The 24,781-nt window shown below is 44.7% G+C and overlaps 2 long non-coding RNA genes across 2 annotated transcripts; both read left to right on the plus strand.

Moving 5' to 3' along the window:
- The first annotated feature begins 15,116 nt into the window (after positions 1-15,116).
- LOC135375856 (uncharacterized) lies at positions 15,117-16,291 on the plus strand. Its single transcript, XR_010417411.1, has 2 exons — positions 15,117-15,883; positions 15,953-16,291. It is a non-coding gene; the product is annotated as an uncharacterized LOC135375856 (long non-coding RNA).
- Positions 16,292-21,370: 5,079 nt separating this feature from the next.
- On the plus strand, positions 21,371-22,483 carry LOC135375855 (uncharacterized). Its single transcript, XR_010417410.1, has 3 exons — positions 21,371-21,399; positions 21,875-21,966; positions 22,396-22,483. It is a non-coding gene; the product is annotated as an uncharacterized LOC135375855 (long non-coding RNA).
- The last annotated feature ends 2,298 nt before the right edge of the window (positions 22,484-24,781 follow it).

Genomic DNA, 24,781 nt, shown 5'->3' on the forward strand with positions numbered 1-24,781 from the left:
AGTTTATGTAGAATATGCACGCGTCGAGACTGACCAATGTTATGTTATGGGAGCCTTTTACGTATTTGATGCGTTGCGCACCGGTCAGTTCATGTAGAATATGCACTTCTCGGGATTGACCAAGGTTAAGTCAGGAGAGCCCGTTATGTATTTCACATATTGGGGAACGTATCAGTTTATGTAGAATATGCACGCGTCGAGACTGACCAATGTTATGTTATGGGAGCCTTTTACGTATTTGATGCGTTGCGCACCGGTCAGTTCATGTAGAATATGCACTTCTCGGGATTGACCAAGGTTAAGTCAGGAGAGCCCGTTATGTATTTCACATATTGGGGAACGTATCAGTTTATGTAGAATATGCACGCGTCGAGACTGACCAATGTTATGTTATGGGAGCCTTTTACGTATTTGATGCGTTGCGCACCGGTCAGTTCATGTAGAATATGCACTTCTCGGGATTGACCAAGGTTAAGTCAGGAGAGCCCGTTATGTATTTCACATGTTGGGGAACGTATCAGTTTATGTAGAATATGCACGCGTCGAGACTGACCAATGTTATGTTATGGGAGCCTTTTACGTATTTGATGCGTTGCGCACCGGTCAGTTCATGTAGAATATGCACTTCTCGGGATTGACCAAGGTTAAGTCAGGAGAGCCCGTTATGTATTTCACATGTTGGGGAACGTATCAGTTTATGTAGAATATGCACGCGTCGAGACTGACCAATGTTATGTTATGGGAGCCTTTTACGTATTTGATCCGTAATTTATCCGTTTACGTATTTGATCCGTTATTTACGTAATTGAATTTAATCACATTGAACCTCACGGTTGCAAAATGCGCACGGTCTGTAGTCGCTCTATCTTGTCAGCAGCAAAAACAAAATACTTTGACAATTTTTCGCAGAGCACAGAGGCAACGCTGTGCTATAGCTCCCTTTGCATTAATTTGTCATGCAAGTCTAAATGTGGCCAACATGTGACATGCTTTTAGACGTCTAACGGTAGACGTCTACTGCGAAACATCTCTGCCATGTCTCGTAGACCACCCCTTCTTAGACGTCTAAATAACAGTATAACGTTATGGACAGCTTCTATACGTCTAAATTTATCCGTATCCCTAAAGTCTCCAGTTAGCCCATTTTTAGACTATACTAGCGCATGTGTTACAGGGTTGTACGTGGCATTCATTTCCCGGAACAGACCTTCAGTACGTGTTCGTTGTAGCAACTGTGTAATCGCTGACAACAGATGGTGCGAATGGGACATTAGCTTTCGCTGTCATTTAGAGTGTACGATTATGTTGTTCCAGCCACAGAACATCAGTTCTCTCTTTTAGAGTGTGTCAAGGCTGCGAGAGATTATATTTCCACAAACTAGTTGCTGGCCGAGAGCGTCCTTCACGAGAGGTGCGTTATTTCCTTGACAACCACGCGTTCACAACCACATGTGCACGCGAAATATAAAAACTAAAACAAAATTTGACATCAACCGTAATTCAAATGACAAAGTTATGGACATGAACGAGACAGGGATTCAGATTATACAGAGCGTAGAAACCGTTGCGTGGTGCATGGATTCACAGAATACGCAATTAACACGTACGGGGGGGGGATATATTCATTACAAGAAGAAAAAGAAGACAAGGATGAAACACAGCATGTTATATTAGAGAGAGAGAGAGAAAAAAAGACGCGTGTTGCCTACTATGATAGATAGGTACTACTAGATAACATATCAACGTGGAAGAAAATGCGGGGATAATTTTAATTCGGAGTTCATGGTTTTCAGGTTCGGGTCAAATGTAGGAGCATAACTGCGATGGGTTATCATGTAAAGCTAGAGGAGAGTACAACGAGCTGTGGTGTTTGGTCTAAGAACAACTATTTTGGCGACACAGTGCGTGTTGGTCAGATTCGTTCCGCGAAATCAGACAACTTTCTCAAGGGACTGCACCGCTCACATGGTGTATCTCCCTGGGCGCAGACAAAAGCTCACCGGAAAAACGCTTACGCTCGTAACTTTGAAGGCGCGAACATAAGGTCACCGTTTTACTTGCTTCTTATTTTCCAGCTGCTTTATTTATTACATTGGCCACTAATAAAAATATTTAAGACAGGTCAATCAAAGCCTCTTACATATTTGGGTAATTGCATTTTAAATTGACCAAGACGACATTTTTTGATTTCAGTGAAAAAAATATATGTTGTAAATGACCTTAAGTGAAGACGAAAGCAGGTTCCCGGAGCTTCCTACGATCAACCAGTGCACATATGGAGAGGGTGTAGGGGTGGCGCCGTCTTCGCGTCGTAATTTTTTCTCGCGACTTTCCAGCCTTACTGATGCCACTTCATTCGCATCACAGCCCTCGTAGCTAGGACACGTAAAGTCTGGGCACTCTAGTATACGTACGGAGTACGTCCTGTACGGAGTGAAAACGGTGTCACTTTAAAGGGACGCTGAAGAAAAAATGCCGAAGTCAACAGATATGACAAAAATTGCACGTTTTGTAGCGCTCATTGCTCCTCGACGGCAAGTCACATATTCATAAATGAAGCATCGTTTTAATGTGCAATCTCTCCTCTATCGTTCAATATATAGAAAACTATTCTAACGCGTTTTGTTGCGGAAAGAAATGTCAGTAAAGTTAGGTGAGAGCAGAAAATTGCCGATGTTTGCTATGGCATACCTCAGCCCCTGCAATACTTATTCCGATAATTTGGTGGTTACTGAAAGGCCAACGTATCCCCTTAATCCAGCTGCGAAAATGTGTTGCACTATTTTAGTAGGGTGAACGCAGATAATTTTTTCCTGCGCCCAGGTCTCGCCGTGGCGGCCCTCACTCCGACTCCACTCTCGAGTGGCACGCCATCGCGCGTTTCCCATTTTACAGGGCCTTCGATCTCCCGCCGATGACACTTAGTTGTGAACATGTCCACGTCGGCATTCTTATTTACGTGCAACCCTTTTTATATGCCGTTGCAGTGACTGTGAGTGGAGTACTGACTGACGTTATGCAGCTGAGTATAGCAACAACTTTTGAAACAGTTTTGCCAATGCTGCACATGGTGTGAATTTTTTAATGAAATTTAAATTTGGGAAGCGCTGCGAGTGGATGACTGCTGGAGGTGCCGTCTTTATTACAGCCACAAGAAGAAGTAACACATTGCATGGGTATCGCGCCTTTGTGCGATGGAAATTATCGTGACATCTATTTGTGGCATATATTAATAAAAAAAGAATGAACGACGCGTTCTCACGACAAGGGTTCGCCTTGTCTAGCGTGGTGCAACCTTCCTCTTTATTGACCAAATCCTGTCTAAGTGACCAAGTAATAAGGGGCTCAGGGGATGCATATGCTACCTATGCAATGTAGCCGGACAGTTTTTTGTTACTTCTTTTTGCAGCTGTAATAAACCTCTGTAAACAGCTGTAATAAAGACGTAAACAGCTGTAAGATAAACAGCTCTAATAAAGACGGCACCTCCAGCAATGAGCCATTTGGTAGCACTTCCCTGTACAGAATTGTTTTTAAGCGCACACCCTGTGCAGTATTAACAAAACTGCTGCAAAAGTTGTTGTAATACTCGGCTACATATCGCGAGTCAGTACTCTCAGTTGCAGCGGCATAATAGGCAGACGCCATCTGTTGGTCTCGCAACGGCATATAAAAAGGGTTGCACGTAAATAAGAATGCCGACGTGGACATGTCCACAACTAAGTGTCATCGGCGGGAGATCGAAGGCCCTGTGAAATGGGAAACGCGCAATGGCGTGCCACTCGTAGGTGGAGTCGGAGTGAAGGCCGCAACGGCGAGACCAGGGCACAGAGAAAAATTCGCTGCGTTCAGCCTATTAAAATAATGCAACATATTTTTGCAGCTGGATTTAGGGGATACGTTGGCCCTTGAGTAACCGCAAAATTATCGGAATAAGTATAACAGGCGTTGAGGTATGCCAAACCAAACATCAGCAATTTTCTGCTCTCACCTAACTTTACTGACATTTGTTTCAGCAACAAAACGCGTTAGAATGGTTTTCTATATATTGAACGATAGAGGAAAGATTGCACATTAAAAGCATGCTTCATTTATGAATATGTGACTTGCCGTCGAGGAGCAATGAGCGCTAGAAAACGTGCAGTTTTTGTCATATCTGCTGATTTTGGCATTTTTTCTTCAGCGTCCCTTTAAAGTGACACCGTTTTCACTCCGTAGAGGTATACTAGAGTGCCCAGAACTTACGTGTGCTAGCTATGAGGGCTGTGATGCGAATGAAGTGGCATCAGTAAGGCTGCAAAGTCGCGAGAAAAAATTACTTCGCGAAGACGGCGCCACCTTACCCCCTCTCCATCTGTGGACTGGTTGATCGTAGGAAGCTCCGGGTAACTGCTTTCGTCTTCACTTCAGGTCGTTTACAACATATTTTTTTTATTTTTTTATTTATACTTCTAGCGTCTTAGACGCCAAAGAAGGAGTGGGATTACATACACACGGAGAAACATCTTGCTCCGTAGCAGCCGCGGATATACAGAAAATATAGATGAACCTCGAACACATGTATATACCATATATCAAAAACCATCTACACACGCATACAACCTTCACATAAGATTACAACAAACGTAGCAGCACACTCTACCTATAAATTTGCGATCGCCAGCATAAAACTCGACAAGGTGTCACACCGTACCATTTCTTCCGTCAGTCCGTTCCATGCCTGAATGGACAGCGGAAAGAAAGAGTACATAAGGCAGTTAGTCCTAGAAAATAATTGTTTAATGGATTTGCTATGTTTCGTTCGGTGGCTACCAGTTGTGTTAAATGTAATATAATCAGAAGGCCTAATACAGGTATGGTTATTTATTATGAGCCATAGTAGCTTAAGTCGCTGAATTCGAGTCCTTTGATACAATGGTGTCAGTCCCGCGAGGTGGAGTAATTGCGAGGGGGAGTCATAACGCTGAAATAAAAAAAATGTCATCGGTGGACCTTGGTCAATTTAAATTACCCAAATATGTAAGAGGCGTTGATTGACATGTCTTAAATATTTTTATTAGTGGCCAGTGCAATAAATAAAGCAGCTGGAAAACAAGAAGCGAGTAAAACGGTGACCTTATGTTCGCCTTCAAAGTTACGAGCGTAAACGTTTGTCCGGTGAGCTTTTGTCTGCGCCCAGGGAGATACACCGTATGAGCGGTGCAGTACCTTGAGAAAGTTGTCTGATTTCAGGGAAAGAATCTGACCAACACGCACTGTGTCGCCAAAATAGTTGTTCTTAGGCCAAACACCACAGCACGTTGTCCTCTCCTCCAACATTACATGATAACTCATTGCAGTTATGCTCCTATATTTGACCCAAACCTGAAAACCATAAACTCCCAATTTGAGATTATCCCAGCTTTTTCTTCCAAGTTGATATGTTATCCCTCGTTGAACCAAAAAGGAGGCCGTTAATTTTTCTCCCTACACTCTTAGAAAAATGGGTGGAGCAGCTACACCTGTTAGAAGGTAATAGTTGTCACTATATGTTGTGACTAAAAGGTTGCAAAGTTCTAGCTGCTACCTCACTCTCAAAACAACTTCAACGCATAGCACGTTTTCCCGCTTCTGATTCGGTCCGCCACGGGGGCGTACGCCGTTTTGTAGTAATTTGGATAAATGATGATTTCATTTACCACCACTTTTTACAACCTTTATTAGACGCCATGTTGACGTCGGTGTCAACTATAGAAGTTACCCCCTTTTCACACCCTTCTTTCTTTCTTCTCCCTGATTTGAATGGGGAATGCATCGGAAAGTAAAACAACAGGAAACGAGAAACCGCAGTTATAAGTAGGGTTCGTGGTTTTCGGCATTTTCCGAAAAATGCCGGAAAACACCCCCCGAATGATTTTTTTCAGATTCGGAATATTCCGAAAAAATCCGAATTTCTCGTATCCTGACAACTGCCATTCCTGGAACCGCAAAGGGAAATCCCATTGGAATCTCCCTTTGTCGACTATTTCTCGAGCGTGGCATTATCTTCGGGCTGTACCCTTGTTTAGTTGTGCTTAAGCGCTTATAGGAGGATGACCTCAGCTCTGTTGTGCGGTCGGTAACCGCCTTTTGGCAGCACAAGTACTTAGTGACACACCTATCTTTAGTGAATTTACTATTCAGAACCTTTGTGGTCTCTTGTTGTCGGGTTAAAAAGAGATCACGAGTGTACGTAGCTCCCGAACGGTTTCAATCCTGAACGAATTCAATCATCGCTGATCCCCTGCCCTAGCCTTCTAGTTCATTTTTGCGTTCTTTGTATTCCTCTATCTACTCCCCTCCAGTTACGACTTGGAGTGACCTTTCTTTCTGTTCCTGAGGCACTTCGAGGCACTTCACTGTACGAGGACTTATTCTTATTTGTTCTACGAGATGAATCTTGTATGGATGATATAAAGCGCGAGTTTTTCGAATATGCTGCATGCCCTGCCCCTCAGGTGGATATATCTCCTATTCAGTTTTGGACGACCCGTTCCAGCACATGGCCTTTGTTATCCCTGTTTCTAGCGCTAATGTTGAACGCGCGTTCTCTAAACTGTGTGTTATTAATTGCAAGGAGCGAGCCGCTATGACAGATGCGAGCATGATGATGTACGCTTGCATCTATTACAACAAGAGGTAGTCTCCTTGTTTGCTGGTTTGGCACAGGCAATAAAAGACATTGTTAATGAAACCGTTAATCGATTCACTTCTTTTCAGTTCGTTGTCACTTCGCGCGCAAAATAGGCTTTCCTTCATGCGAAATAAATAGATGCCCGTATTCGGGCATTTATTTTTTGGGCGGAATATAGATGCCGAAAAAATCCGATTTATAGTCCCCCATATAAATGCCGATAAACACCCCCCGAATTGGGTTGAAAATAAATGCCGAAAATCACAAACCCTAGTTATAAGGTTACCGCATAGTTTTGCACGGCGTCGCTTCGTATTTTACACTTTGCCATCCTTGTTTCTTTCTACTTCTTCTTCTTGGAATACGTAGTAAGGAAGACGCGTCTTTTTTTTCTGTCTAATATAACATGTTGTGATTCATGCTTCCTTTTTTTTTCTTTGTTCTAATAAATACATCCCCCGTACATGTTTATTGCGTATTCTGTGAACCCATGCACCACGCAACAATTTCTACGCGCTATATAATCTGAATCCCTGTCTCGTTCATGGCCATAACCTTGTAATTTTCATTACGATTGATGTCAAATGTTGTTTTAGCTTTTATATTCCACGTGCACATGTGGTTGTGAACGCGTGGTTGCAAAGGAAATAACGCACCTCGTGAGAGACGCTTTTGGCCTCCAACAGTTTGTGGAAATTTAATCTCTCGCAACCTTGACACTCTAAATGACAGTGAAAGCTACAGCTCTTGTCTACAGCTACAGCTACTGTCTCATTCGCAGCGTGCCTTGTCGGCGATTACACAGTAGCTACAATGAACACGTACTGAAGGTCTTTTCCGGGAAATGAATGCCATGTACAACCCACGTAACACATGCGCTAGTATACGTCTAAAAATGGGCTAACTGGAGACTCTAGGGATACGGATAAATTTAGACGTCTTGAAGCTGTCCATAACGTTATACTGTTATTTAGACGTCTAAGAAGGGGTGGGCTACGAGACATGGCAGAGATGTATGGCAGTAGACGTCTACCGTTAGACGTCTAAAAGCATGTCACATGTTGGCCACATTTAGCCTTGCATGACAAATTAATGCAAAGGGAGCAATAACACAGCGTTGGCTCTGTGCTCTGCGAAAAAGCATTTTGTTTTTGTTGCTGTCATGATAGAGTGACAACAGACCGTGTGCATTTTGCAACCGTGAGTTTCAACATGACTAAATTCAAGTCTCGACGGCTGCATATTCTACATAAACTGATAGACTCCCTAACATGTGAAATACATAGCAGACTCTCCTGACTTAACCTTGGTCAATCCAGAGGGGTGCATATTCTACATGAACTGACCGGTCCGCAACGCATCAAATACGTAAAAGGCTCCCCTAACATAACCTTGGTCAGTCTCGACGGGTGCGTATTCTACATAAACTGATACACTCCCCAGCATGTGAAATACATAGCAGACTCTCCTGACTTAACCTTGGTCAATCCAGAGGGGTGCATATTCTACATGAACTGACCGGTCCGCAAGGCATCAAATACGTAAAAGGTTCCCCTAACATAACCTTGGTAAGTCTCGACGGGTGCATATTCTACATAAACTGATACACTCCCCAACATGTGAAATACATAGCAGACTCTCCTGACTTAACCTTGGTCAATCCCGAGGGGTGCATATTCTACATGAACTGACCGGTCCGCAAGGCATCAAATACGTAAAAGGTTCCCCTAACATAACCTTGGTAAGTCTCGACGGGTGCATATTCTACATAAACTGATACACTCCCCAACATGTGAAATACATAGCAGACTCTCCTGACATAACGTTGGTCAATCCCGAGGGGTGCATATTCTACATGAACTGACCGGTCCGCAAGGCATCAAATACGTAAAAGGCTCCCCTAACATAACCTTGGTCACTCTAGACGCGTGCGTGTTCTACATAAACTGATACTCTCCCCAACATGTGAAATACATAACAGGCTCACCTGACTTAACCTTGCTCAAACCCGAGGGGTGCATATTCTACATGAACTGACCGGTCCGCAAGGCATCAAATACGTAAAAGGCTCCCCTAACATAACCTTGGTCACTCTCGACGTGTGCGTGTTCTACATAAACTGATACTCTCCCCAACATGTGAAATACATAACAGGCTCACCTGACTTAACCTTGCTCAAACCCGAGGGGTGCATATTCTACATGAACTGACCAGTCCGCAAGGCATCAAATACGTAAAAGGCTCCCCTAACATAACCTTGGTCACTCTCGACGCGTGCGTGTTCTACATAAACTGATACACTCCCCAACATGTGAAATACATAACAGGCTCACCTGACTTAACCTTGCTCAAACCCGAGGGGTGCATATTCTACATGAACTGACCGGTCCGCAAGGCATCAAATACGTAAAAGGCTCCCCTAACATAACCTTGGTCACTCTAGACGCGTGCGTGTTCTACATAAACTGATACTCTCCCCAACATGTGAAATACATAACAGGCTCACCTGACTTAACCTTGCTCAAACCCGAGGGGTGCATATTCTACATGAACTGACCGGTCCGCAAGGCATCAAATACGTAGAAGGCTCCCCTAACATACCCTTGGTCACTCTCGACGCGTGCGTGTTCTACATAAACTGATACTCTCCCCAACATGTGAAATACAAAACAGGCTCACCTGACTTAACCTTGCTCAATCCCGAGGGGTGCATATTCTACATGAACTGACCGGTCCGCAAGGCATCAAATACGTAAAAGGCTCCCCTAACATAACCTTGGTCACTCTCGACGCGTGCGTGTTCTACATAAACTGATACTCTCCCCAACATGTGAAATACATAGCAGGCTCTCCTGACTTAACCTTGCTCAAACCCGAGGGGTGCATATTCTACATGAACTGACCGGTCCGCAAGGCATCAAATACGTAAAAGGCTCCCCTAACATAACCTTGGTCACTCTCGACGCGTGCGTGTTCTACATAAACTGATACTCTCCCCAACATGTGAAATACATAACAGGCTCTCCTGACTTAACCTTGCTCAAACCCGAGGGGTGCATATTCTACATGAACTGACCGGTCCGCAAGGCATCAAATACGTAAAAGGCTCCCCTAACATAACCTTGGTCACTCTCGACGCGTGCGTGTTCTACATAAACTGATACTCTCCCCAACATGTGAAATACATAACAGGCTCACCTGACTTAACCTTGCTCAAACCCGAGGGGTGCATATTCTACATGAACTGACCAGTCCGCAAGGCATCAAATACGTAAAAGGCTCCCCTAACATAACCTTGGTCACTCTCGACGCGTGCGTGTTCTACATAAACTGATACTCTCCAACATGTGAAATACATAACAGGCTCACCTGACTTAACCTTGCTCAAACCCGAGGGGTGCATATTCTACATGAACTGGCCTGTCCGCAAGGCATCAAATACGTAAAAGGCTCCCCTAACATAACCTTGGTCACTCTCGACGCGTGCGTGTTCTACATAAACTGATACTCTCCCCAACATGTGAAATACATAGCAGGCTCTCCTGACTTAACCTTGCTCAAACCCGAGGGGTGCATATTCTACATGAACTGACCGGTCCGCAAGGCATCAAGTACGTAAAAGGCTCCCCTAACATAACCTTGGTCACTCTCGACGCGTGCGTATTCTACATAAACTGATACTCTCCCCAACATGTGAAATACATAACAGGCTCACCTGACTTAACCTTGCTCAAACCCGAGGGGTGCATATTCTACATGAACTGACCAGTCCGCAAGGCATCAAATACGTAAAAGGCTCCCCTAACATAACCTTGGTCACTCTCGACGCGTGCGTGTTCTACATAAACTGATACTCTCCAACATGTGAAATACATAACAGGCTCACCTGACTTAACCTTGCTCAAACCCGAGGGGTGCATATTCTACATGAACTGGCCTGTCCGCAAGGCATCAAATACGTAAAAGGCTCCCCTAACATAACCTTGGTCACTCTCGACGCGTGCGTGTTCTACATAAACTGATACTCTCCCCAACATGTGAAATACATAGCAGGCTCTCCTGACTTAACCTTGCTCAAACCCGAGGGGTGCATATTCTACATGAACTGACCGGTCCGCAAGGCATCAAATACGTAAAAGGCTCCCCTAACATAACCTTGGTCACTCTCGACGCGTGCGTGTTCTACATAAACTGATACTCTCCCCAACATGTGAAATACATAACAGGCTCACCTGACTTAACCTTGCTCAAACCCGAGGGGTGCATATTCTACATGAACTGACCAGTCCGCAAGGCATCAAATACGTAAAACGCTCCCCTAACATAACCTTCGTCACTCTCGACGCGTGCGTGTTCTACATAAACTGATACTCTCCAACATGTGAAATACATAACAGGCTCACCTGACTTAACCTTGCTCAAACCCGAGGGGTGCATATCCTACATGAACTGACCGGTCCGCAAGGGATCAAATACGTAAAAGGCTCCCCTAACATAACCTTGGTCACTCTCGACGCGTGCGTGTTCTACATAAACTGATACTCTCCCCAACATGTGAAATACATAGCAGGCTCTCCTGACTTAACCTTGCTCAAACCCGAGGGGTGCATATTCTACATGAACTGACCGGTCCGCAAGGCATCAAATACGTAAAAGGCTCCCCTAACATAACCTTGGTCACTCTCGACGCGTGCGTGTTCTACATAAACTGATACTCTCCCCAACATGTGAAATACATAGCAGGCTCACCTGACTTAACCTTGCTCAAACCCGAGGGGTGCATATTCTACATGAACTGACCGGTCCGCAAGGCATCAAATACGTAAAAGGCTCCCCTAACATAACCTTGGTCACTCTCGACGTGTGCGTGTTCTACATCAACTGATACTCTCCCCAACATGTGAAATACATAGCAGGCTCTCCTGACTTAACCTTGCTCAAACCCGAGGGGTGCATATTCTACATGAACTGACCGGTCCGCAAGGCATCAAATACGTAAAAGGCTCCCCTAACATAACCTTGGTCACTCTCGACGCGTGCGTGTTCTACATAAACTGATACTCTCCCCAACATGTGAAATACATAGCAGGCTCTCCTGACTTAACCTTGCTCAAACCCGAGGGGTGCATATTCTACATGAACTGACCGGTCCGCAAGGCATCAAATACGTAAAAGGCTCCCCTAACATAACCTTGGTCACTCTCGACGCGTGCGTGTTCTACATAAACTGATACTCTCCCCAACACGTGAAATACATAGCAGGCTCTCCTGACTTAACCTTGGTCAATCCCGAGGGGTGCATATTCTACATGAACTGACCAGTCCGCAAGGCATCAAATACGTAAAAGGCTCCCCTAACATAACCTTGGTCACTCTCGACGCGTGCGTGTTCTACATAAACTGATACTCTCCCCAACATGTGAAATACATAGCAGGCTCTCCTGACTTAACCTTGGTTAATCCCGAGGGGTGCATATTCTACATGAACTGACCAGTCCGCAAGGCATCAAATACGTAAAAGGCTCCCCTAACATAACCTTGGTCACTCTCGACGCGTGCGTGTTCTACATAAACTGATACTCTCCCCAACATGTGAAATACATAGCAGGCTTTCCTGACTTAACCTTGGTCAATCCCGAGGGGTGCATATTCTACATGAACTGACCAGTCCGCAAGGCATCAAATACGTAAAAGGCTCCCCTAACATAACCTTGGTCACTCTCGACGCGTGCGTGTTCTACATAAACTGATACTCTCCCCAACATGTGAAATACATAGCAGGCTCTCCTGACTTAACCTTGGTTAATCCCGAGGGGTGCATATTCTACATGAACTGACCAGTCCGCAAGGCATCAAATACGTAAAAGGCTCCCCTAACATAACCTTGGTCACTCTCGACGCGTGCGTGTTCTACATAAACTGATACTCTCCCCAACATGTGAAATACATAGCAGGCTTTCCTGACTTAACCTTGGTCAATCCCGAGGGGTGCATATTCTACATGAACTGACCAGTCCGCAAGGCATCAAATACGTAAAAGGCTCCCCTAACATAACCTTGGTCACTCTCGACGCGTGCGTGTTCTACATAAACTGATACTCTCCCCAACATGTGAAATACATAGCAGGCTTTCCTGACTTAACCTTGGTCAATCCCGAGGGGTGCATATTCTACATGAACTGACCAGTCCGCAAGGCATCAAATACGTAAAAGGCTCCCCTAACATAACCTTGGTCACTCTCGACGCGTGCGTGTTCTACATAAACTGATACTCTCCCCAACATGTGAAATACATAGCAGGCTCTCCTGACTTAACCTTGGTCAATCCCGAGGGGTGCATATTCTACATGAACTGACCCGCCCCGCAACGCATCAAATACGTAAAAGACTCCCGTAACATAACCTTGGTCAATCTCCGTGCGTGCATATTCTACATGAACTAACCTACAGTCACACCCACTCTCCAACGTGTCAAATATGTAAGGGGCTTCGATTGACCTGTCTTAAATATTTTTATTAGTGGCCAGTGTATAAATAAAGCAGCTGGAAAACAAGAAGCAAGTAAAACGGTGACCTTATGTTCGCCTTGAGAGTTACGAGCGTAAGCGTTTGTCCGGTGAGCTTTTGTCTGCGCCCAGGGAGGTACACCGTACGAGTGGTGCAGTCCCTCGAGAAAGTTGTCTGATTTCAGGGAAAGAATCTGACCAAAACGTATTGTGTAGCGAAAATAGTTGTTCTTAGGCCAAACACCACAGCACGTTGTCCTCTACTCTAGCATTACATGATAACTCATTGCAGTTATGCTCCCACATTTGACCCGAACCTGAAAACCATAAACTCCGAATTTAAAGTTATCCCAGCATTTTCTTCCACGTTGATATGTTATCTCTCGTTGCGCCGTTAATTTGTCTTCCTACACTCTTAGAAAAATGTGTAGAGCAGTTACACCTGTTAGAAGGTAATAGTTGTCACTATATGTTGTGCCTAAAAGGTTGCAAAGTTCTATGTGCTATGTGACTCTCAAAACAGAACTTCCACGCGTAGCAGGTTTTCCCGGTTCTGATTCGGTCAGCCACGGAGGCGTACGCCTTCCGGTAGTAATTTGGATAAATGAGGATTTCATTTACCACCACTTTTTACACCCTTTATTAGACGCCATGTTGACGTCGGTGTCAACTATAGAAGTTACCCCCTTTTCACACCCTTCTTTCTTTCTTCTCCCTAACTTGAATGGGGAATGCAGCGGAAAGTACAACAACAGGAAACGAGAAACCTCAGTTAGGAGGTTACCGCATAGTTTTGCACGGCGTCGCTTCGTATTTTACACTTTGCCATCCTTGTTTCTTTCTACTTTTTCTTCTCCTCTTTGGAATACGTAGTAAACAACACGCGTCTTTTTTTTCTAACATGTTGCGTTCACGTGGCTGTGTGTCATCCCTCCTTTTTTTTGTTCGTGTACGTGTTAATTGCGTATTCTGCGAATCCATGCACCACACAACAGTTTCCACGCTCTGTATAATCTGAATCCCTATCTCGGTCATGGCCATAATCTTAATTACGGTTGGCGTCGAATTTTTTTTATATCCCACGTGCACATGTGGCTGTGAACGCGTGCTTGCAAAGGAAATGCCATGTACAAGGTACTTACTGGAAAGTCAATTCTCGTCGAGGACTTTTCAGAAATCTCATTAAAAACCTACTGGAACGGTCCACGTACAGAGATTTATGAAGGACAAAGGAATCACGTACGCCTGTATGGAGTGTCCTATAAAAGCCAGGCAGTTTCTGTAGTCTACACACATCTGCAGTATCCTCTCTATACAGGTAAGCACTTCTTTGAGAGATAACCGCTCTTTATTACTTCCTGTACTACATAGCATGGTTTGCTGTTTGCATTGCTTTGCGTTGATTATTATGTGGTGTAATGCAATTGAATACATCTAATCACTTCATAACCACGACTCCTTTGGCACAGTTCTAACCCTACCACGTTTGTGATATGATAAGACGTCGGTCTGTTCCTCCCTCAAAATATCTCGACTCAAAGATGACTCTGAAAAGCGAGGGCGTTGGAAAAAAGACTCCTGTAATAGTGTCCATTTATCATCAGAAAAGCACAACAGGCGAAAAGCGTATTTTCAACGTCAACGTCAAAGTTTTAGAACCCTAACTTCAGATGCGAAACTCGCAAGTCATGTTCTGAGGCTGGAACACATATATCGAAGGACAAACACATACGTGTTTAATATTTCTTTCATCATTTTTCACTTTCGTTGAAACTACACATGGCTGTATCGGAGGAAGTGAGGTTTCTAGCAAAACTATTTCTGAGGACTTCAAACAAACAAGTTCTTTTATTCTCTTTCTCCAGGAAAGTTTCAACGATCTCTTCGTGGACACAATGACGCCTCTACGTTTTACTGTTGTCTTCGTCCTCTTCTTTGGTAATACTAATATGGGATCTAATATAGGATACTGTGAAAGTTTGATCAAACCAAAAGCTTCATTATGAGAGCTGCGATTGTTTTCAACTGACAATTATTCTACTATAGCCGGAGGAGATGTCCTAGGATAGCACAAGAACCAGTAATTTATCAAGACCTCCTGCACCCCCCTAACACCGCCCAAATGTTCAGTGACACCCCCTAACTTTTTGACCTGTGTATCCCCTACAGGGGGTGCCCTTACGATTTCTGGTTTAGATACATGTCAGTGATGATATGTTATGATAACGTGACTATGATAATGACGCACCCCCACCCACTTTTTCCAACACCCATCCACGCTTGGAATTCTGGGTGAACCACTGAAAAGAACACACGGTGTTGGAAACACTGGCGGGTTCCGAACTACGGTTTTTGTCCCCGTCTTTTACCCCTAGCAGATTGCTCCAGGATAATTCAGCTTGAGTTAGGTTGAGACTTATTGCGAACCCACTGAAAAACGGTGATATACACCCCCCTATCCTTTCCTTTTTCCTTGAACATGTCCTTCGCCCTAAGAGAGCAAAAAGTTTTCTACACGAAGGCTTTCCTCGTTATTCGGTAACTCGTTTAGAGAGATGAGGTAGTCACGTGAAGAGGTGCTCAGGACGCGTAACAAGCTGACGAAAGCGCGTGACGCAACAGCTCACCTGGGGAACTTGAGAGTGCGAGAAACTCAAAATTTCCCTTTCTTTTTAAGGTGTATTTGTCGCCAGTGAAGCTGCACCTGAAGGACACGAGCTTGAACGTAAGTTCCTTTGGAATTACTAACTATGTTACCGTATAGCCATCATTGTGAGGACTTTTCCCTTTGCAGGTCGTCAAGTTGCAGTCGACCTCTGCGCTTGTCTGCCGATTGTTTCCGATTCCGATTGCCCTAGCAGAAGTTGCACAAAGGCGAGCGGATGTATGAAATGCGCCGATGCGTCGCTATGCCTTTGTATTGATGTCGCTTGCACTGGGAACAGTTGCACATCGGCAAGCAAGTGTAAGACATGCTCCGTCCAAGGATGAACAACGTGGCTGACCGGCAACCGTTAACAACGAAACGATCAATTGCACGTATATGAAATAAGAGACCCTGGTCTTTTCTTTTACTAACATGGTCATAGGTGGCGGGAACTTTTGAGGGCAATAAATTGTACTAAGCAGCAGACATTGCGTTCGTTTATTTCTCTTTCGATTTCCTGTACAACTGCATTTACATGGGATCCCGTGCGCCTGCACAACTGCACGCCGTGCAGCGATAACAACACGTGCAGTCTGAAAGCCCAACTTTACTGCGTAACACTCTCGCCATCGACCATTTTTCCGAACGCTACATTTATCGGTTCACAGAAGAGTGGAGCCTTTTTCTAGGAATTATCGTATACATCCAGATTGTCCCGGAAAAACACGCGCAAATCTCGAAAAAGAACAAATCTACTGGTAAGAGGACAATATCATATTCTGAACAACGATGATCCTGAGCGTAGCAAGGGCCATTTCTCACTTGGCGACGCGGCGCAACCGTCGAGACTGACAATGTTATCTAAGGAGTGCCTATTTCACAAATTGGGGTGTGAGCCGGTTCATGTTGAATATGCGCCCGTCGAGACTGACCAAGGTCAGGCCAGGATTACCTATTAGGTATTACACACGTTGGGGAGTGTTTGAGTTTATGTGGAATATGCACCCGTATATCTGACGTATATACCCGTATATATATATGACGTATGTATATATGACGTAAGCAGTGCCTTTTATCTATTTCACAAGTTGGCGTGTGGGCCGGCCGATGTAGAATATGCACCCGTGAAGGCTGACAAAGAGAGCCTTCACCTGACCTAACCTTGGTCAGTCTCGACGGGTGCATATTCTGCATGAAGTCACCCAATCCCCATCGTGTGAAATACATAAAAGGCTCTCCTGACAAAACCTTCGCCACTCTCCACGGGTGCACAGTCTACATGAACTGACCCACTGCCACACGTCCAAATAACGTAAGAGTCTCCCATGACCTAAACCTTGGTCAATCTCGAGGGGTGCATATTCTACATGAACTGACCCACTCCGCAACGTGTCAAATATGTAAGAGGCTTCGATTGACCCGTCTTAAATATTTTTATTGGTGGCCAATAAAGCAGCAATAAATAAATAGTGCAGTGCAATAAATAAAGCAGCTGGAAAACAAGAAGCGAGTAAAACGGTGACCTTATGTTCGCCTTCAAAGTTACGAGCGTAAGCGTTTGTCCGGTGAGCTTTTGTCTGCGCCCATGGAGATACACCGTATGAGCGGTGCAGTCTCTTGACACAGTTGCCTGATTTCAGGGAAAGAATCTGCCTAAAACGCATTCTGTCGCCAAAATAGTTGTTCTTAGGCCAAACACCACAGCGCGTTGTCCTCTCCTCTAGCATTACATGATAACTCATTGCAGTTATGCTCCCACATTTGACCCGAACCTGAAAACCATAAACTCCCAATTTAAAATTATCCCAGCATTTTGTTCCACGTTGATATGTTGTCTCTCGTTGCACCACAAGGGAGACCGTTAATTTTTCTCCCTACACTCTTAGAAAAATGGGTGAAGGGAATAGTTGTCACTATATGTTGTGCCTAAAAGGTTGCAAAGTTCTAGCTGCTACCTCACTCTCAAAACAGAACTTCAACGCGTAGCACGTTTTCCCGCTTCTGATTCGGTGAGCCACAGGGGCGTACACCTTTCTGTAGCAATCTGGATAAGTGATAATTTCATTTACCACCCCTTTTTACACGCTTTATCAGATGCTATTTTGACGTAGGTTGCAGCCATAGAAGTTACCCCTTTTCCATACCCTTCTTTCTTTCTTCCTATTTTGAATGGGGAACGTATCGGAAAGTACAACAACAGGAAACGAGAAACCGCAGTTATGAGGTTATCGCATAGTTTTGCACGGCGTCGCTTCGTATTTCACACTTTGCCAGCCTTGTTTCTTTCTACTTCTTCTTCTCCTCCTTGAAATACGTAGTAAGGAACGCGCTTTTTTGTTCTTTTTTTTTCTGTCTAATATAACATGCTGTGTTTCATCCTCCCCGTTCTTTTTTTTTTCATTCTTCTAATAAATATATCTCCCCGTACGTGTTAATCAACTTTAAAAAGAAGCATCCAGTAGGACATTCACTGCTTGTACAAATGAAAAAAAACTAAGGCAAGCTGAAGTACGAAGTATTGCAGAAATTGAGGAAGCAATAAGAGGAGCGATGAGTATCACCACCGCTAGCTTCGAAATGCGGCGCTGGGAAGCTTGACGGAAAGACAAAAGGCGCAGCGGTGGAGATCGCCTTACGGGGAGTCCAAGAGTCCACGACCCAGGTTGCAGACGTTGCAAAATATAAGGAGGAGTAATGCTGAGCTGGTTAATCCGTACCCGTTTACCGAGCTCCCCACATTTCATGCGAGTAGTCTCCAGACATCACGAGGAAACTGGAGGAAACGGGAAGTGCACTACATCTCGCCGCGTGTGGCTCGAAGGAATTGTTAGGACGAGTGTCGCAGTTTCTCAACTTGTTGCCGGTCAGCTGTTTGTACTGTGACCAGGGCCGCCGGGGATTGGGCCAGTGGCGTCGCCAGGGCACGCGTCACCCGATGCGGGAGCTCTTTACGTCACCCTCCGCCCCACCCATGTCCCATTAACGGATACCTTTCCGTACCAGGCGATCACCATAAATACACGTATTACACCACACTCAGAAAGCCTCGTAGAAGGCTCCTTATTTTGTTTTTGGCGTCATCGTGCCGCAGAGAACGGGAGGAAGCGGCAGGGTAACATCTCATTACGGCCGAAGTCTCATTACGGCCGAAAGTCTTATTACGGCCGAAAATCCTTTAATCCCCAAGTAACTCGTTACGGCCAAAGTCTCAATATGGCCGAAGGTAATCTCATTACGGCCGAATATGTCTCATAACGGCCAAAAAGAAAAAAGAAGTATCCACCATATTAGCTCTGTATATATTTCATGCTTCCCAAAATGTGTCCGAGGCGGTGTGCCCCCACGGCTTGTGTCACACACAATGGTTCATGCACACAATATTGCGACAGTGTTTCATGCATCCCTCGTGAAATATGTTTTGATTGTCATATGTATCACACGATATTTGTATGTGTTACGCCATTTTCTCTCATTCTTCAAGCAACATCCTACTCGTTGGTTCTGTGAGCAAACTGTGTGTGTGTGTGTGTGTTCTGAAAAGGTACCCCACAAGGGAGCCCACTGGGAGCTCCAGGAGCCACATGACCTATGACCAATGATCTTCTCCCCCAGTCAGGGGCGGATCCAGGGGGGGGGGGGGCGAGACATACCTCGACCCCCTATTCCGGCAGATTTTCCTGCCGCACGCGCCGTTTTCCCGCCAATCCCGCGTGCGCCTTGTAGATCATAAATAAAGTTCTGGTGTGAAATGAAAGCGCAGCAGCTCGCCGTCTTACATGGCGACCCCACCCCCGTCTCCTCTCTTTTTTTTAGTGCCGCCCCCCCGAGGATCTTCCCTGGATCCGCCCCTGCCCCCACTAGCTGCCTTCTACAATTTACGTCCACCTGAAAAGTACATAAGGCACTGAACAAAATGACATATGCTCTTGTTTGATGATGACCATAAGACATATGCTGTCAAGCAGACTTTTTTCCATATATTCAAAACATATTCAAGAATTATGGACAACAATGACAATTACGTCATAATGATGCAGCTGCATAGCCAGGAAAATATTTCAGGAGGTGTTTTATGAGGCTTGACATGGGGTGTTGTAGTCCCCCTCGTCAGTGCTTTATTCAGACCCCCCTAACTTTTTTGCCTGTGCACCCCCTACAGGGGGTGCCCTTGCGATTTCAGCTTCAGATACGTCTGTAATGATATGTTAAGCTGTAATGACGTAACTATAATGATGACCTCCCCCCACAATTTTTTCCAACACCCCTCTCATGCTTGGGATTCTGGATAAACCGCTGCCCCTCGTTCATTTTCGTGGGGCACTACATTAGAGCTTATGCCACTGCACTGATGTCACAATGTTATAAGTGTGTGTCACTCTGGGCATTCGGAATTCCTCTAAGCTACAATATGTAAATTCAGAATATCCGAAGGGTAAGCATCAGATGTTACCTGCAGGCTTCATGCTGAAACGCGTGTACGCAAAACACTTCCGCATTGGTCGGCGACGTCGTTAGTGTAATCATACACGCAAGACAATTGCGGGCACATGGAGTAGTGGCAGCAACCTGAAAACGATACATTTTCTTGTTATATATTAGTAATCACAAATATACATTCCCACATGTTTCGTTTTGTCGTTTGTAGGAAGCGCTAGTAAGGGAACAGCACTTGGTCGGTCACATGCAAGCCACAATGCGGGAGGTGCCGATATTTCGATTACGCGATCGAAAATTAAAAGTCTAGAACCATGCACACTTCCCCATGCAACTACTTCCCCAGCATCGTGAGACATGACACCCATGACATGACACCATGTATTCACGTATAGTGTAATGTGAAATGATATGCAGGAATGAAAAAGATGCCAACATACCTGTAATCCAGTGTCCCATAAGTTTGATTCGATTTTCTGGCAGCTACCATGAAGAGCAAATGCACGATTCACAAGTTTCGTTTCGCCATTTTCATTGCTGTTAATTTCGCAAGCGTCAAGCAATCCCACGTGACCTCCTTTGGATCAGTGAAAAGTGAAAATTACTCGCGTCATGAACATATATGTTCATCTCAGCGCAAATCACGTTTTGCATGCTATAGAAGGAGGGGGATCAATACTCTTCCTTTCGTGTTTTGATATCTTGTTGTTTTGCTACTCTCACTTTGGAGTTCGGTTCGGGTGGTGTCTAGCAACGTTGGGTACCTCGTTTCTTGTGGAATGGAAAAAAATGAGACGAATACGACGAAGAGGAGACTGGAACTTTGGTGGGACAGAAGCCGACAACTCCGTGACTAGTTATTATCTTCGGCTAGGACGCGCTTAACTAAGCGTTGTCCGCCCGATACAAAGGGCAGAGCCAACAACATCATCATCATCATCATTATGTGTGAGCGAGTGGTTGCTGTTTACGACGTGTTCATATATCGATTTGTAGTGCTGTAATGTGCAAATTAGCGGACTTTATAGCGGCTCTCTATTTTCCGTCGTTGTCTTTCGAGCAGCGCGTGTTGTTCCGGTAAAAATCGAGTTGAATGAATCGCCACAGCCCCAACGTATATCGCGCAGTGTTGAGCAAGACCAAGTCCAGCAGGAATTCTGGTGAGTAATGATTCCGTAGATTGTCTGGCTTAGTAGTGTGCTGTCCACACATAGTTGGATTCTCATACGAGTAATTTAAATGAATCAAAACAGCCGAAGTGCCTGTAATAGATGTAACTCGGTATCTGTTCGTAGGTTTGCGTCGTTTCTAGTTGGTTGCGCGTTTAGGAACAACAAATTTATTCGAAGACGATAAGATACCGACAATGCATCACCGTACAGCAGCATTTACTCGTATCATTGTGAGCCATATTTAATTTGTTAAAATTTGTCGTCGTATTTCTTCAACAATAAAAGCGCAAGTCGGCGTACTAGAATTGATCTCCTTGAACTGCTTACGTCGAACGTCTGCAAATGTTGTACTTATGTGCCTTCGCGCACCATACTAGGCACAAAAGCATATCTGATTAGAATAAATACTTCAAGAGGAAGTCATTCAAATACATTGTTATTTATAGCTGGTTTTCCATTCCAGGCATGGTATGTGGCTGCACGGAGGATTCCGAAAAAGAAAAACAACAACATGGCTAATAGGATGTTGCTGCCCAGGGAGTCCTGGCCGAAGAGGTGAGCGGTTAAGATCATCATAAGGTTCTGTTCTGAAGTGAGAAATTTTGTAGTAGTGCACGAATGTTAATTCGTTCACTACTTTTATAAAAAAAGAAACCAGAAATGGAAAGTTATGCATGCATCATTTCATGAATTGTAATGTATCACTATTTGATATTCACATGTTTCCATTAAGGGAATGAACTACTGAACCTATATTCATATCATGGTCATGCTCTGTGTTTACCTGGAAGTAACATTTTTAAGGCTTGTCATTCTTTTGTCTAGATGAACATTTATGTTAACCTTGTATGAAATAACAGACACGTATCAACACATGTGCAGCTTGTGCACATTAAAACCAGCCATGTAGAGACAAATGCTTGTTGGTGTTTTTTTTTTTTTTAATATTCTAGCCTATTCATGGTTGCTCTTCGCTTCTTGCAGGTTTACTCATTCCAGAAGCAAGAATTGTACCATTGTAAGGCGAATGGAAATAAACTGACATCGACTGAGATAGGTGTTCCGTCTTGGCCAGTGACTGTAGGATGGCTCCAAAAGCGTTATAACAAAGCCAATATTCATCTAGCTCTCTACAAGTAGCTAACTCCACATAGTAGCCTGCTTCACAGCAACATCAACACTACCTTGTGGGAGTACACATTACACAATATGTTGCATTGTGCTGTGGTATGATAACATACCGTTTGTCTCGCAATATGTGTATATAAATATGATAAGGGCCCTAAGGGCACAGTGCATGGCTTATACCCTGCTGAATATTGTGCTGTGGTATGACAACATACCGTTTGTCTCGCAATATGTGTATATAAATATGATAAGGGCCCTAAGGGCACAGTGCATGGCTTATACCCTGCTGAATATTGTGCTGTGGTATGATAACATACCGTTTGTCTCGCAATATGTGTATATAAATATGATAAGGGCCCTAAGGGCACAGTGCATGGCTTATACCCTGCCTGGCTTATATCCATACCTGGCTGCGACATTGCATATCAATGCATTTTACAATACACATTTGGCCGTTATGAGACATCTTTGGCCGTAATGAGACACTTGGGGATTAAAGGATTATCGGCCGTATTCAGACTTTCGGCCGTATTGAGACATCGGCCGTAATGAGACTTCGGCCGTAATGAGATACAATCCAGACCGAAAAGGACCCCCGCCGCGCGACCCGACTCATCACAGCACCTTTCTGACAAGGGACATTCGGACCTTCTGTGCAAAACAGCTAAGACTTTGAAATTCTCTGTCACCCTGTTGAAATTGTGTTAAGGCCATTTCCACGTAGATAATGTCTTCTTAATGAGCATTGCACCTTGTATTATTTAGTTATAATTAATATCTGTGTTGAAGCATTCATCGGTTGTTTCTTTTTAATTTTGCAAGATTGAGTAAAACGTTGTGTTGGATTGTTATCGTTGTACCCTGAGTCACTCCTTTGACGATTACACTATCGTGCTCTAACGAATGCTGATCGCCCTGGGTCGAACTAAGTATTGTCGAGGGAATCGTGGGTTGGCTAGAGTGTTGATTTGTCCGTCAGTAACCGCCGAGTGTAGACCGGCGAGTGCATAAGCCTCTCAGTCTTCGGGACCGAGCGCTTAACGGAGTAACGTGGTGTACAACCACATCGCAATCAGCATCCCTACCGATTTTGGGAATCATCTCAAAACGCGAATTCAAGTTCATTCCCAATCGACAATATATTCTAACAAAAATGGCGTCCGCGACAGGACTTAGGTGGCGATGCATGGTGTACTCTGTTGGAGGTGTGGTCTCTGGATATTGAATGATTGAGGTTGTTGTCAGAAGTGCTGTTATCAGGTATGGTCATGGAGATCGGCAAATTAGTTGAGATAGGCGAGAAGCTTGGATTGCAAGGGCGTGATCTTCAGGAATGGATAAATCAGGAGAGGACTAGAGATCGCGAGGAGTGGGCTCTAGAACGAGAGCGCATGAGGGAGGCCGAAGCCAAGGCTATAGAAGCACACGAAAGAGAAAAGGAGGCGCACGAAAGAGAGAGAGAAATTTTGGAAATGAAGCTGGCGGATTTCCGAAAAAGGTTCCCCCCAAGTGAGTGGGTCGGACGAAGGACAGACGGTTCCGCCATCGTCTCAGTTTCAGGGAATTAGTCCCCATAAGTTGATGTCAGCGTATGACGAAGAGAAAGATGACTTAGATGCATATTTGATGCGTTTTGAACGAATAGCCGATGGTCAGAAGTGGCCTAAGGAGCAATGGGCAGCGGCATTGAGTATGTGCCTTAGCGGAGAAGCTTTGAGCGTGTTTGGGAGGTTACCAGCAAGCGATTGCAACGACTACGCGAAGCTGAAAGAGGCCTTGCTGAGTAGATTCCGTTTGACGGTTTTCGTGGCAAGTTCCAAGCCGCACCACCCGTAGATGGGGAAACGGCGGGTCAGTACCTCGCTAGGCTAGATAACTACTGGGAAAGATGGTTGCAGCTAGCAGGAACAAAGAAAGAATACGAAGATGTCAAAGAACTGATGATCCGCGAAAGGTTTTTAGAGAGATGCGACCCGAAGCTGTTCATCAAAGAGAGGAAGCAGAAAAGACTTATCCGAGTTAGCGGACCAGTTCATGAACGCGCAGGGGCGTACAACCCTAGGGAAGAAAACTAGCGAAAGGGGAGTTCCGTAGAAGCAAGTTGCTCCCGTGTCGGGAAAAACCGGAGCCGATGGGAAAGGCGCACAACGGCAGCGATGCCTGATCTGCAATGGGCTCGGCCACAAGGCCTCTAATTGTCGTACAAATGTACCTAGAGGAGCCTCAGACATAATTGGCTACA

The sequence above is a fragment of the Ornithodoros turicata genome, unplaced genomic scaffold (assembly GCF_037126465.1).
Source record: "Ornithodoros turicata isolate Travis unplaced genomic scaffold, ASM3712646v1 ctg00000947.1, whole genome shotgun sequence".
NCBI lineage: Eukaryota > Metazoa > Arthropoda > Arachnida > Ixodida > Argasidae > Ornithodoros > Ornithodoros turicata.